The following is a 15,115-nucleotide window of genomic DNA, read 5'->3' as shown; positions in this document are numbered from 1 at the left end:
TTCTACTGTAGGACATTGACAATTTTTCTTTTTTTACAATTACATATAGCACTTCAACAAACTCTCATATGAACAATGTTGCATTGATGTGGGCTATGGGTGGGAGGCTCTTTGTCTCTTTGGAGATAACCTTAACCTAAGCTGTCTGTCCTGACTTGTGGGTGTGGGATGATGGGGGGCTGCAGCCCTGCCCTTGGTAACCATGGCAATGACTCCAGTCCCAGGAAACAGTTTATCAGTGCAAACTCTATTTATTATTTATTATTTATTTAAACTTTAAATATTCAGGGAAAGTGCAAATCAAATGTGCTAAAAGCTTATCTAGAATGTATGAAGTCCATGCTAAAAGCTTACCTAGGATGTGGAAGATATATATGCTAATTCAAACCTACTGAGCACTGAAACAAAGAATGATTTAGCCCTTCCTCTGTATAAAAGGAACTCAAAATTCTTGTTCAGGGCTAAGGTTTGAAACAGAAAGCTCCTGAGTCCGGGCAGCCATCAATAAACCATTTTTCCTTCTCAAAATCATTCCTGAGTCCTGGCCTTCCTATATGCAAGTAATTGAACCTCTCTCAAATTCTGCAACATTTTTGGGGGCTCATCCAGATTGCAAATGAAGGCCAGAGATGGTAGCATTTTGCTGCCCCCTTCCATATCCCAGAGGAAGCCAGGAAGACTTGGGTGAACCCCAAATCTGGGTGCCCCTGGATTAAATTTAATCCTGAAAAGATGTGGGCTCCACCGGAATCTTCCCAACAAAAATTGAGGGCAATGGAAGGCCTGAAGAAAAACATTCTGGGAATGAAAAAGAACTCTGAACATGGAAGAAGGTAAGATTCCCTGGGTGAGCACAGTCTGGAGAACCCTAGCTTTAATTGCTAGGGAGGGAGGCTGATCACCTCCCAAGAGAACCCTAGTAGCCCCAGAAAATTGGGGGAAGCTATTCTCTCTAGGTCTGGAAAAAGGAGAAAAACTGGGAAAAAGCCTGGTATTCTGGGTTTGTTTAACTTCATGTTAGAATCTGTTACTGGTCTTATATTCACTGAAGGAGTGGAGGCTTGATTTTAATAGGAAGGGCTGTTTATAAGGTCAAATCCTAATGTCCTGGAAGTTGGTCTGGATTTTTTAAAAAAACTTGGTTACAGGAAAATGGATCGGCTTTTCTAGTGAAGCTTGGTCTGGGTGTAAAGTTAAACAGTGAAAAAGGTCTGGCTAGAATCTTTTGCTGTGGTGCTGAATTGCAAATGAATTGTCTTTATATCAGATGTTAATGTTAAGTGTTCTCGCTAAGGTTTGTGATGGCTGCGGGGGTAGCCATGCTGAAAAAAATATATATAAAGAACTTGTGGGTCAGATTAGTGACCTTTGTGTTTCTGTCTATGTCAGGTCAATGCTGGTGTTAGAGTTATGTGGTTATGTAAAGTGGTGGAATTTAGTTGAGCTGGAACCCTCCCTTGCCATTGGCAAGGGAGTGAATTGATTATGGGTCAAAACTGAGGAGTCTGGATGTTTGTGGAGTCGGGATGTTTGTGCATGCTCTGCTGCCTCATCTCTGGTCTGCCTCTTTGCTGGGGCTTGAAGGCCATCTGTGTACATGCCATGCACCTGGGTTTGTTGGGACTGCCCCAGTCAGGGTGGGTGGGTCCCTGGGAGGGGTGCTGAATTTATAGTAGGTCTGTCTGCCCATCTTGGCAGAAAGCTGGAAAGGGGGCAGTGGCTTGCCCCTTTCCAGTGAGTCCACACTTTCTATTCAAAAGCCACATTCCTATTTGATTGTTGTGCATCCAACTGCCTGGAAGGGGGAAGGTGAAGGGGTTGGGAAAACAGAATCAAATAAATGCAGTAAAGTTCCCTCTCTAGGGTGTCAAGGCCAAAATACATTTGCATTCTGCCCAGGTTCTTTACTTTTCCAAATCTTTCTCTCTGTAAGACTGTAGAAATACTTTGAAATGTTTTAGAACTGTAAACTTGTCTAAAGAAAGGAGGCTACCACTTGAAACAATAAACCTCTAATCCCCTGATAGCCTTTTCAATGGTCTGGCTAGGAACTTTAGGGTTGTAAGACTACAGAGGGAAAAGAAAAAAAAGGAATGAAATGCCACTTTGAAATCTGTGTTTGGCTTTTGTCAGTGCCTAAGAATTCATGGTAAAAAGGTAAAAACATAGTTTAAAATGAATCTTTAAATGCCAGTACTCTCTTGCTGGTGAATTAAATGCATAACTTGCAGAAGAAAATTTGTTCCATTACTAAGAAAAGGCAGGACTTCACAGAATTGTTACTAATAAAATTCTTGTAGCTTAATTAATAAAGGTATCCAATTCACTTTAAGGTTAAAAAATTAATAAAAACGAACTAAGAGTTAAGGTCATTTATAGATGCATTTATATTATAAAACAGCAGAAAGATAATAACTGAAATTAAAACTGGGTGAATTTAGCTTAAAACTATTATAGTAAGTGTAAATTCTAAACTAACCTTATCTTCATTTATGGTTACTTCAAGCCTAGCCTCACCCCTTCCCTTGTCTTTGCCTATGGTTATTTCATGACAGCTTCTGCCCCTATAGACCAGGAAAAGGCAGACTTGGGGACATCCCTGTCTCCTGTGCTACTGGTATTAGTAACCCTGCTTTCTCTCATGAATCCAAGTGTAAACTAAATTCTTGTGGAATTCTTAGCCCTTGGGTTTAAATGACCACTGAAGTTTTATCTCCCAAGGACTGGGGAGAAAAAAGGAAGTCTCCTGCCTTGACTGTCAGTGTTCCTAAAAGTGGCAATTCATGAGAGAAACCAGTCTCCCTGAGGCTTCAAATAGCCTCAGTAAATATACATAGAATTAATCTTGTTGCTTATCCAAAATTCTGCTAAATTCAAGATAAAATATAAAGTCTTGAAACAAAAGAAAATGGTGCTAAAGCATTGGGAACATTTTGGTTACAAGCCATTAGTTAAGAAATAAAATTCTTGTACAAAACTGCAGAGTCCTAGTGCAAATTAAAAAAAAAAATGTTCCAAGAGTCTTTGAAATGTTTTACAGTCACACTTATTTTGTAAAAAAAAAATGGAAGTTTTAAGTAACTAACATTATGTTTTTCTGTCAAACTATTCATGTCTGCCTATTTGCTCAAATTATTGAAGTTAAATATGCAGTTATATAAGTAATATATATTTCTGGAACCCAAATTAAGCTCAACAGTATATAAAATAATGCAAATTATAGGTAACCTCAATGAGATGTGTTTCTGTGTCTAACTCTATTTGTGTCTGCCCATTTGCTCAGTGTATGTCTTCATATATCAGGATGATAATATCAAATTAACAAACAAAAATTCTTAAAAGAACTCTATTCAAATTGTTAAAAATTAAATATGCAGTTATATATGTGAATAAATATTCCTGGAACCCAAATTAAACTAAGCAGGATAGAAAGGTCATATAGAAATCTGATTATAAAAACTATTGGGAAAGGCCCTCCTCTTTGCAAGAGCTTTGAGGGCAGGACTAGGTGTGGCAGATTAAATTAAGTATCAGTTTGCCCTGTAATTTCCCAGTTTAAACCTTTTAACAGTCATAAAATAAGGAAAATTAGTGGCTCTGTTGAAAAAATTTCAGTAAATAAAGTCCATAAAAACTATGGAGAGAACTTTCCTAGATTATGATTAAACAAATTAAGTAACTGTGTAATGTGTTGTGAAACATGGTAGTCAGTATGCTTTTAAAAATTATTCATTTTCATAATTTAAACAAAGAAGTTTTAGCTTCCTGTAAAGGAAAAAAGAAAATTCCTTGCATAAACTATAATGGTTTCAATTTTATTTAGCTTGAGTGTAATCTCCCATAGTTTATAAATTACCCATTAACTAAATTAACATTATATGTACAAAATCTTTAGAGTAATAAAAATTGTAAGTTCACGTTAATGAAATTAAGCTAAAGAAGATTGTAGATATGCTCTCTTAAATAAATAAAGTAAATTTCTCTAGTTAATAATTGTAATTTAATAAGTTTATTTAAATCTAAGGTAACTAGTCAATGTGGTTATAGTCAATTATAAAGAGTTTGTAAAACATCTTCCAAACTGATAATGTTTAAATAGTTCTAGTTCCAGAAGTCATTGTTAACTAAAAACTTGGATTGGGATTGGTTGCAAAAAATAACTTCGTGGTAATAAAATCTGTCTGAAGGCCACCGCAAGGTGCATATTTAAGTAAATGATAATAAAAAATTATCTTGATTCTATTATTGGGAATCTTCTGTTTTCATTTTAACAATGAAAAATAGTTTTTTCCCTCTATTACTAAAGTAAAATACCTACTATTATCTTTTTTTTAATTTTATTTTTTTTATTCATTTTTTTTTTAATTTTTTTATTTTTTATTGACTTGGTAATAATATTACATTAAAAATATATATGTGAGGTCCCATTCAACCCCATCCCCCCACCCCCCCTCTCCCCCCCCCAACAACACTCGTTCCCATCATCATGACACATCCATTGGATTTGGTAAGTACATCTTTGGGCACCTCTGCACCTCATATACATTGGTTCACATCATAGCCCATACTCTCCTCCATTCCATCCAGTGGGCCCTGTGAGGATTTACAATGTCCGGTGATTCCCTCTGAAGTACCATCCAGGGCAGCTCCATGTCCCAAAGACGCCTCCACCTCTCATCTCTTCCTGCCTTTCCCCATACCCTTCGTCCACTATGTCCACTTTTCCCATTCCAATGCCACCTCTTCTATGTGGACATTGGATTGGTTGTGTCCATTGCACCTCTATGTCAAGAGGAGGGTCAGATTCCACCTGGATGCTGGATGCAATCCTCCCATTTTCAGTTGTAATCACTCTAGGCTCCATGGTGTGGTGGTTGTCCTTCTTCAACTCCATCTTAGCTGAATGCCTACTATTATCTTAATAGTAAAATTGTATAAGTAAACAGTCATTGATATATGATGTGTTGCATTAAATTGATTAAATTATATATAAAAGCAAGCAATAAACTTTAACATTGTCAAACTCTTTTGTGCATTCAAACCAGGCCTTGAATACATTACAGGTTGCCTCTCCATGTGAGTAATTGGCAGGCTGGTCACTGACTGCTCAATTAGAAATATTTGCTATATCAGCCTCTGGTTCTGCTCCTGAAGTTGATGGAAACTATGTTACAGTTTCAAGCTCCTGCCACAGCCAATGATGACTCAGTACAACCAAGTGTACAATGGATATTGCCTCCAGACTGGCACTGTTCCATAGTGCCAGAGAGCACTATGCACTAGGCTGGCAGAATACTGGAAACTCTCTAGGATCAATGATGCTGTGACTTGCTTACTGTGTGAAGAACATGCTAAGTGGAGCCATGATACCAGGATACTGTAAGTAAAACTTAAACACAATTGGCATTCTGGCCTGCTCCCATGGAAAGATAACATGTAAAGTATTACAAACCTGAACAACTTAAAACTATTAATTGCAACTCTGAATCCTTATGCATTAAGTAATACATTAATTAATATTAAATGCTGTATTTTTATCCTGTACTAATTATATGCCTAATAATTATGACATTATCTTTTCTATTTTGGATCAATTACAAAAGTATACTAGACATGTGAAATTCCTGGTAAATTCATTTTTTAAACAGTTAATAAACATGTCTTTAGAATAAAGTGGCTGTCTCAGTCAGGCTCAGTCTACTTACTATTCTACTGTACTCTTCTGTGTAGCAAAAATGAGGCTTGCTTGTTAATAATGGGTCACCTAATAAGCAGTCAAAATTACCAGAAATTGTACAATTAAAACCAAAATGTAAAAAACCTTTATTCTGTAGTTCTGATCACTCCCACAGCTAAAAACAAAAATCTTCCAACTTGGTGCACTATCCTGAATGAAACCAATTGCCCAAAGGGTGCCAGGTCACCAGGAGCATCTGACAGAGCACATGAGTGCCAATCATTAAACAGCCTGAAACATGTCTTCAAAACAAAGCTAAGTATCTGTTGCAATGCCTTTCTGAAAATAAATAACTTAAATATATATATATATATATATATATATATATATATATATATATATATATATACTGTTCCCACCAGCTTTTAAAAGGAGGTGCCATCTTTATAGGCACCTACCCTTGTCTACCTTTGTAATCCAATGTCCTCTTTTAAAACAGGTATTCCAAAATTTTGATTAAGTTTGTTTCTTTCAGAATGAACATCTCATTAACCATAAGAAAACTTCACCCAGCTTTGTACAGAATGCCAGATCCATCTTCCTCCAGTTAAGATAAAAGTTTTACACCTTGTTAGACAATGACTACAGCCCATGGCCAGCAGGAAGCAGTTACAGAAAAGAAATCATCTCCCTTCAGCACCATTTTAGATTAAAGGTGTAAACTCTTTAAGGGTAAAATAAAATTGGAAATCCACGTGAGCACTGGTGGCCCCAGGATGACTGCAGGGGGTTCATTCTGCTGTCCAGAATGAAAACTTCTAAACTCAAACTAAGATCCTGGATGCTACACTGAAAATTGAAAATGAAGTAATCAATCAAAACAACCAATAGCCACCCACCTCATAGCTCCAACAATAATTATGCCAAAGCTTAGCAAGTTAAGCTTCAGCATAAGGGGAGAAAATGATGTGGGCTATGGGTGGGAGGCTGTTCATCCCTTTGTAGATAACCTAAGTGGTCTTTCTCCTGACTTGTGGGTGTGGGGTGGTAAGAGGTGGCAGGCCTGCCCTTGGTGACCATGGCAATGAATCCAGTCCTAGAGAAACAGTTTAGCAATGCAAATTCTATAAACTTTAAATATTCAGGGAAAATGCAAACAAAATATGCTAAAAACTTATCTAGAATGTATGAAGTCCATGCTAACAGCTTACCTAAGATGTGGAAGATATATGCTAATTCAAACATATTGAGCACTGAAACAAAGAACGATTTTAACCCTTACCCTGTGTAAAAGGAACTTGGAAATCTTGTTTGAGGCTCAAGTTTGAAACAGAAAGCTCCCGAATCTGGCCAGCTGTCAATAAATCATTTTTCTTTCTCAAAGTCATTCCTGAGTCCTGGCCATTCTCTACGCAAATAATTGAACCTCTCTAAAGTTCTATAACACTATCATTTCCCCACCTAGGAAAGTTCTGAATAAATTCAAGTCCCCTCCTTCCAGAAGCGGGCTGAAGTCTCTCTTCAGACCCCCACCATGCTGGTGGTGGGGCTGAAGTCTGATCTTCAGACCCCCTCCATTGGGAGAGCTTCTCAATAAATAAATTTTTGTTCATGGTCAATCAGTCTCTGTGTCCCAGTAAGAGCCGTATTTTCTCCAACATATGGTGCTGAAACCCAGGACTGGGATCATGTTGAGACTCATTGACTAGTGAGGAATCTCCCCCCTCTGCCATGGCTGAATGCCCATCCAACACCGGACATCAAATCTTAGCTGGGTGAGTTAAGGATTTCTCCACTGGAGGATCCTGCTCATGCTCGCGCTCGCACTCACGCACTCGCGCTCTCTCGCACTCTCTCTCTCTCTCTCCTTTTCCATTGTCCACAACAACCCACTGGGAAAACCTAGTGCTAGGTCAAGATCCTCACCATTCCCCAAGGCCCAACATGGGTGGTATGCCTGCATCCTTGTGGGAAGAAACTCCTTGGCCCCAGAGATGTCTGGCTCCAAGAGCTGTTTCCCATTTCCTTGGAGATATCTGACTGATTTGGGGACACCCATCTCACTCAGAATCTCCCCCATTCTAGAGGTCCTTAGTCTCACCCAAGCTACCTAAAATGGGGAATTCAAGCTCAGCCCCCCAAAATCCACACTTCTGGGTTTCCTCCTTCATAATCTTAAAACTCTGTACCCAGAAGGGAGACATCAGACCTAAAAAACTCATTTTCTATTTGAACTCTGTGGGCTGCAATACCAAATGGACAATGAAAATCAACGTACTTTTAATTACCAAGTTCTACAAAATTTAAAAACTTTATCCAGAGCAGTGGTAGACATGTGAGATTCCTTACACTCAGGCCTTCTCTCATCTTTGTATCCTGTTCGTCCTTTACACCAAAACCTCTTTGAATGCTTTCTCCTTCCTCCTTTCTGCTCCTCAAATCCCCCCCAAAAATTGACTTTGATCCAGCTGATCAGACTCCCCCTGCACTTCCTCCATATATTCCTCATATATTCCTCAGACATCATGTCCACTAACTCCTCCTCTTCCCCTCTGGCCCTCACTGCTTTCTACCTCAACTCTCTCCCCTCCTCATGTAGGAACTGGAGCTGTTGCTCGATTCCTCTCCCCATCCCTCCTTGCCATCCGTACACAGAAAACCCTTCTTCCAACTCAGATCTCTCCGATCAGGTCCCTCCTCTACTGCCATTTGCCTCATCAGCACCCCAACTTACTCCATCCTCCTCCAGTGCCCCCACATCTCCCTATCAACCTGCTCCCTTCATCCCACCCACCACCACTCTCAAGCCTAACTCCCCACTCTCCAGGCTCCTTCCCCTGCTCCTCTCTACCCTCTCCAGGAAGTGGCTGAGGCAGAAAGCACATCCCCTTCTCAATCTGATCTCTCCCAAATTAAACACCTTCTCAGATCCTTTTCCTCTGTACCAATACCCAGCTAACCCTAATAATCTTCCTTAACCTATGATTGCTCACCTCTTACAAGTAAGTTTTCCACTGACTCTGGTCTAAGTATATTCCTAAAAAACAATAATCTAAAATATATGTGCTAAAGGTCTGTCTATCTTAACTGTTAAAGTTTAACTGCATTTATCATGTTCAAATATTCCTAACTGTTGCTGATTATTAATAAATGTTTTTCCAAAAACAAAGTTACATATTACAAGCAACACCGATTCCAAAAAATCTTAAGGCAGTAAAATAACCATTCCGAAGGAGTAAAAATTATGAGTCAAATTAATGAACTTTATGTTTCTGTCCATGTGCTGTAACTCTTTTTTTATTTGTCTGTTTTCTGCCAGCATATATTTTAATACCTCTGGATGGTAGTATTAATTCCTACAAGAGCACTATTCAAATGGCCAAAAATTAAACAAGTGCTTATATTAATAAGTAGGTATAACTGATAAAAATTCTAAGTCTTGACTGATAAAACTGCTACAAATCTCTTCCTAAAAAATGGTTCTTGCCTAAATTAAAATGAAGTTTATTTTTCTTCACAGAATGAACTGTAAGATATTGAAAGAAGTGAAAAGTTTGTAAGAATGCTGGCTGAAATTTAATAAGCTTAGTCAAGAAAGTGTGTTTTGTCCTAAGATAAATTGGCTTGTTTTCATAAAATCAGAATGAAAGTATATAAGATAAAACTTGAAAGCACATGGCAAGTTGTAGAAGGTATTGTGATAGCACTGAATAAGGAAATGTGTTCTGTGAAGGCAGAGTTTGAAATGAAATGAAGTAACTATACTCTATGTAGTTATTAATAATGACAAAAGGTTCATAAAGCATTGCTTAAAATGAAATATTCAAATAGCTAATTACAAAAAGTCATTCTCAAACAGAAACTGAATTGATAATTAAAAGTCACCTCAATCTGCATGTTAGAGTTGTAATAGGAAAAACCATTTTAATTTCATTGGGAATCTTAAGTTATCATAAAATAAGGAGAAAAGTAGTTTTTCTGCATTGTTAAAATAAAATACCTGCTGACTAATTTAATCATGATAGTTGCACGTTGTAAAAATTTGCTTTAAAACAGTTTCCAAAATCATTTTAATAACTTATGTATATAAAGTATATACAATGTGTATTGTTAAGGAAAAAGATAATAATTTTGTCCTGAAATAAAACAACTGGTTTATCTTAAGAGCCTGATATAGGTAAACAATTAGGACAAGCTACAAAGTCCTGACTATCACATTTTTAAAGGGTGTTTAGTTAAGTAAAACAAAAAACTATACCCTCTGTTGTAACTGATAAAGTACAATGTTTTCTCATATTATTGGGATACTGAAAACCCTTCATCCCTCATTTAACTCAGATATTAAAACCATTATACATGCTAATCAGAAAAAGTTGTGCATGGAAATGACAGCCTGCCCAGCAGGCTGCTTTTAAAACAATAACACAGGCTGAAGCAGTAAGGGAGTGGATCTTAACTTACCCTGTAAACTGTATGTAACCAGTACCAATACTGCTTTGGGTGGGGTTTGTGGCAAAGGCAACTTTCTAAACAAATACAACTTAAGTTTTAGTCACAATTTCAAGAAAAAACCCAAGTGCAAAACAAGAACAATGAACTGTCTTAAGCTGCCCTCTATAAAAAAGAGAAATCTGTGGGAGAACATCTGGAACACCTGCCAGTAGTGACAGGTAACTGTCTATCATGTCCCTGTCCTCTCCTCTAATATCTCTCTTGGAACTGTTAAGGCAGATGCTCTCAAGAAGATCCAGGACCGGGAAACGGACTTGGCCCAGTGGTTAGGGCATGCATCTACCACATGGGAGGTCTGCGGTTCAAACCCCGGGCCTCCTTGACCCATGTGCAGCTGGCCCATGTGCAGTGCTGGTGTGCACAAGGAGTGCTGTGCCTCGCGGGGATGTCTGCCATGTAGGGAGCCCCAAGCACAAGGAGTGCACCCCATAAGGACAACCACCCAGTGCAAAAGAAAAGTGCAGCCTGCCCAGGATGGTGCTGCACATACGGAGAACTGACACAAGATGACACAACAAAAAGAGACACAGATTCCCATGCTGCTGACAACAACAGAAGAGGACAAAGAAGAACACACAGCAAATAGACACAGAGAAGAGACAACTGGGGGGGGAGGGGGAGAGAAATTAATAAATCTTTTTTTTAAAAAAAAAAAAAAGATCCAGACCATACTACTGAAACCCAAAAAGCAGCAGAGTGGCTCCACCAAAAAGGCAAACATCATGGATTCCAGACCTTGTGGTGCCTAGTCCAGCAGTTCCAACTGCCTGTCACTCACCAACAGCACATGAACATCACCCACAAGTGTCCATCATGCTCATTCCAATGACTGTGGCAATTACCTCACTGGATGAAACATACTGGCCAAGCACAGACTCCAGTAGCACGATGGCAAGTGGATTACATTGGTCCCCTCTCTCTCTCAGAAGGGGCAAGGTATGCTTTCCATGCTGCAGACACTGCAACGGAACTCATGTAACCTTGCAGCTGAATTCTTACAGCAATGGACTAAGTCTAAATTACAAATTAAAGTGCCAGCTGTTCCAAGCCCAAAAAGGAAAGTAGTAATAATTAGTTGTTGCCTAGCTTCAAAAAATGTAAACTGAGAAAAATGTGGTCATTGTGATCACCATACTGGTCTATGCAGCTCTGCTGGTTGAAAATCTTAAATCCAATAAAAAATCACTCAAAAACACTGTTATAAAACCATGGTTAATAATCTAAAGTCTCCTATTCCAGCTAAAACTCTTAAGTGTATAAGCCCATCAAATCATGTAATTTCCTATCAACCATTAATGCCATTGTTTAATGCTGAATGTATAATCTTCTTATTCCTTTTCCTCAGGCTCCTAGAGGTGATAACTGCACAACCAACCCTAAATTTCCTGATTAATTCCTATTTTTACCACAATTATAACTCATTCTCCTCCTATCAGTGGGTCCACACATCTTCCATGCAATAACTCAGTTTATCCAGACAACCATCCAAGATGTCATGCATGATCATGTACATGATCTTCTCTTGCTGCAAAAATATAGTGCCAGCAGCTGAGCCAGAAGCCAAAACACCTCAGCACCAAAAGAAAAACTAACTAACCACCACACCTTCCTGCTCTTCCTCTCCACCCAACCATATCAAAAAGAGTTGGGAATTTCAGGCCTCCCCTGCCCTAAAACCAGATAACAAATAACCCCAAACTGCCACCCCTGTCCCTAATCCAACAGGATGTACTAGGCACCTGTGCAATCATAAATGAAACTTGTTTTTACATTAAGAGAATTGGTCAGATAAAAAAATCTTAAAAGTCTTTAAAAATATTTAGAGATCACTCAGAATACCCGAAATAACAACTACGGAAATCAGTCATGGCTATCCTCATTCCTGTCTTATTTTTCTTCACCCATAAAATCAATCCTTTTACCCAATATGCCATCATTATTAACAGTATAGCTGCTGCTCCTTTTTGGTCCTTGTCTCATACAGCTTCTTGTCCAATTCATACACCAAATCGTACAGTCAATAACCCAGGAATATGTAAATAGTATCTTTCTGCTGTGTGAACTACAACATCAACCCCTGTGGGACCTGAAACCACAGCCCACTGTACAGGGTGGAAAAAAGCTTCTTTTCTCCACCCCTTGACAGCAGGAAGTAGCCAGACAGAGCCCAGGCCCCAAATCACCTCACCCTCCCATCTACCTTATACCCCAATACCCAGCCCCCCCCCACTATATATATATATAAACAAAGAGTTAGGAATGTTAGAGATTTGCAATAATTAACAAGCTGTACCTCAGTTTCCCCTGATATGCATTGGGAAAAGATAAAACCCCTCCCCCATGTGGCACATTCCCACAGGTTAAACAAAGGAACCCCATAGAGACAGGAGTAAAGGGAGATAGAGATCATCACCATCTACATATCAGGGGGAGATGGAGATCTTTACTACCTCTACCTGCATATCAGAGGGAGATGGAGACAGAAAACTTCACTATTTACAAACCCTTTAAAACCTTACAGATCAAAAGAAACATCTGCTCCTGCAGCATTCCAAGAAGCCACGGGCTCCCTCAACCCCCTCCCACTACCTCACTTGGACCCTCACTCCCTGTCCCACTAACTATCATTTCCCTGCCTAGGAAAGTTCTGTATAAATTCAAGTCCCCTCCTTCCAGAAGTTGGCTGAAGTCTCTCTTTAGACCCCACCATGCTGGTGTTGGGGCTGAAGTCTGTTCTTCAGACCCACTCCATTGGGAGAGCTTCCCAATAAGTAAATTCTTTGTTTATGGTCAATCAGTCTCCATGTCCCAGTAAGAGCCATATTTTCTCCAACAGGTCTGAATAACAGCGAACCCAGAGATGTATGAGAATTGTGTTTAATAGTACAAATGCAAGAAGGTGCTGCTCTTGAACTGAAATGGATATCTGTCACTATTGCAGGGTGGCGGGAATTTGGAGAACCTAGGAAAAATACAATTGGTGTTGTAGTGGAGAAATTCGGATAGGCGCGGTTTCGAAGGCCAGGACACGAGAGAATACTGAGAAGGAAGTTGGTTTATTTCGACCGGCCGGGCTCGGCGGACTCTTGTCCTAACAAAAACCGAGCCCCGAACAGCCTTTTCCAGACCCTTTTATACAGAGGATATAGGATTAGGAAGACTAACAGTGATGGTAAACAGACCTTTGGTTAGGTTCTTCAGATCTTAGTATCAGATAGGTTATTTCCTCCAGGTGAGTTACATATTCTCCACATCCAAGCCAGTTTGGATTAGCATAGCTCCACATTGTCTGGAGGCAGCCCTGAATACACATTCAGTCTCACATCCCTTCTGAACATTCAAAGACTGTAGGGCCTTTATTACTTATTTGGCCATCTTGGAGACTAGGTACTCTTGGAAATAATTTTGATTTTAATGCACAGGCTATATCATATTCCCCCCTTTGAGGCCGAGTTTAAGTTATTAAACTTTGGCATCACTATTGTCTGAGTCCCTCTGGACTGGCTGGTATGTATATAGAGCCATGAGATGGGCAGCTGTTTGCCTTTTTACTACACCATTTATTAGGGTGCGCATTCTGCTTATGATGAAAGGAAGGAGGCATGGAAGGATGGTGCATGCTCCTATGAAGAGGGCAACTATTCCCAATAGAAGCTTGAAATTGTTTACTATTGACTGCCAGCTTCCAAAGGGGTTATTTATATTCCAGCCATTCCAGGTTTACACTGGGACATGAGCAATTTTTACTATATTGCTTGTAATTTCATCAATAACCTTTCCAGTGTTATCTAATTCAAGGCAGCAGTTAGAGAGATTGAATTTTCCACAAACTCCCCCTTCAGCTGCCAAGAGATAGTCTAGGGCAAGACGGTTTTGATAGATGGCATTCCTGAATTTAGTTTGCTCTTGGGCTAGTAAGTTCAGTGCATGGGCAGTTTCATTAGTTATTATTTCTACCACCGCTTGTAGGCAGATGATTCGGTTTAACATATAGATAGGGGTTCGGTAACCCCACATGCCATCCTCTGCCCAAGTTGCTGGCCCATAGTATTGGATTATACGCTCAGGGGGCCATTCTTCACCTCCCCAGGTAATGACAGCCCTTTTTTCCTTTATGTTTTGATACACTGGCTGGCTTAGCTCTTTCCCTTCTGTTAGGGGAATGAGGAAGAAGGAGGGTTTTATTGTACCAAGCATACAAGTTCCACACCAGTTTCATGGCAGTTCTCAGAATGCAACTTTCCCACAAATCCAGTACAAACCATTTGGGGCAGTAAAGGGGCCCTTTGCAGTGGAGTTCCACACTGTGATTAAATTGGGGAAAGTACGATTTATGAGAACGAGGTCTGATTCGTTCCATGTTCCCCAAGGTTCTGTTGTATTTGTGGTATAATTTTGGAATTTTCCCCCTGTACATGTTAGATTTCCAACAGCTATAGAGGAGCTTAGGCAGGCCCTTGAAGCACAATATTTTCCTATGACAGAAGTTTGTAAGGGCCACATACTATCTCGGGGGACAGCTGGGAGGCCAGTTGCATTATATGGTTGGCTGTAATTGTATTCCTTGGTCTCCCATGGCCATTGGTCTCCCATATTAGTACCACCACATACATAACATGAGGAGACATTTAAGGCTGCGCCCACCACTTCAGCCAGGCTTATAAAGAGGTTTGTTGCTGCTTGTGGGATGGAAAAGGGCTTTTCCATTTCTTCATAAAAGGAGTGGAACACAGAATGGGCTTTACTTGTGAGTGGGTATTCTTGATACCCAACCCAGATGTAGGCTCCTGGGTCTATTCCTTTACCATCAATGCGGAGGCCCATTCGGACTCCCTGAGTCTGCCAGGATTCAGGTTTAAGGATGGTGAGATTTAAAGGGTTACATTGACCACGTGGACAGTTAGCCGGGGCCATACCCTTGGTGAG

Source organism: Dasypus novemcinctus, chromosome 29, assembly GCF_030445035.2.
Source record: "Dasypus novemcinctus isolate mDasNov1 chromosome 29, mDasNov1.1.hap2, whole genome shotgun sequence".
In the NCBI taxonomy this organism is placed as follows: domain Eukaryota; kingdom Metazoa; phylum Chordata; class Mammalia; order Cingulata; family Dasypodidae; genus Dasypus; species Dasypus novemcinctus.
The sequence above is the reverse complement of the archived record's forward strand: the minus strand, read 5'-3'. Positions refer to the sequence as shown.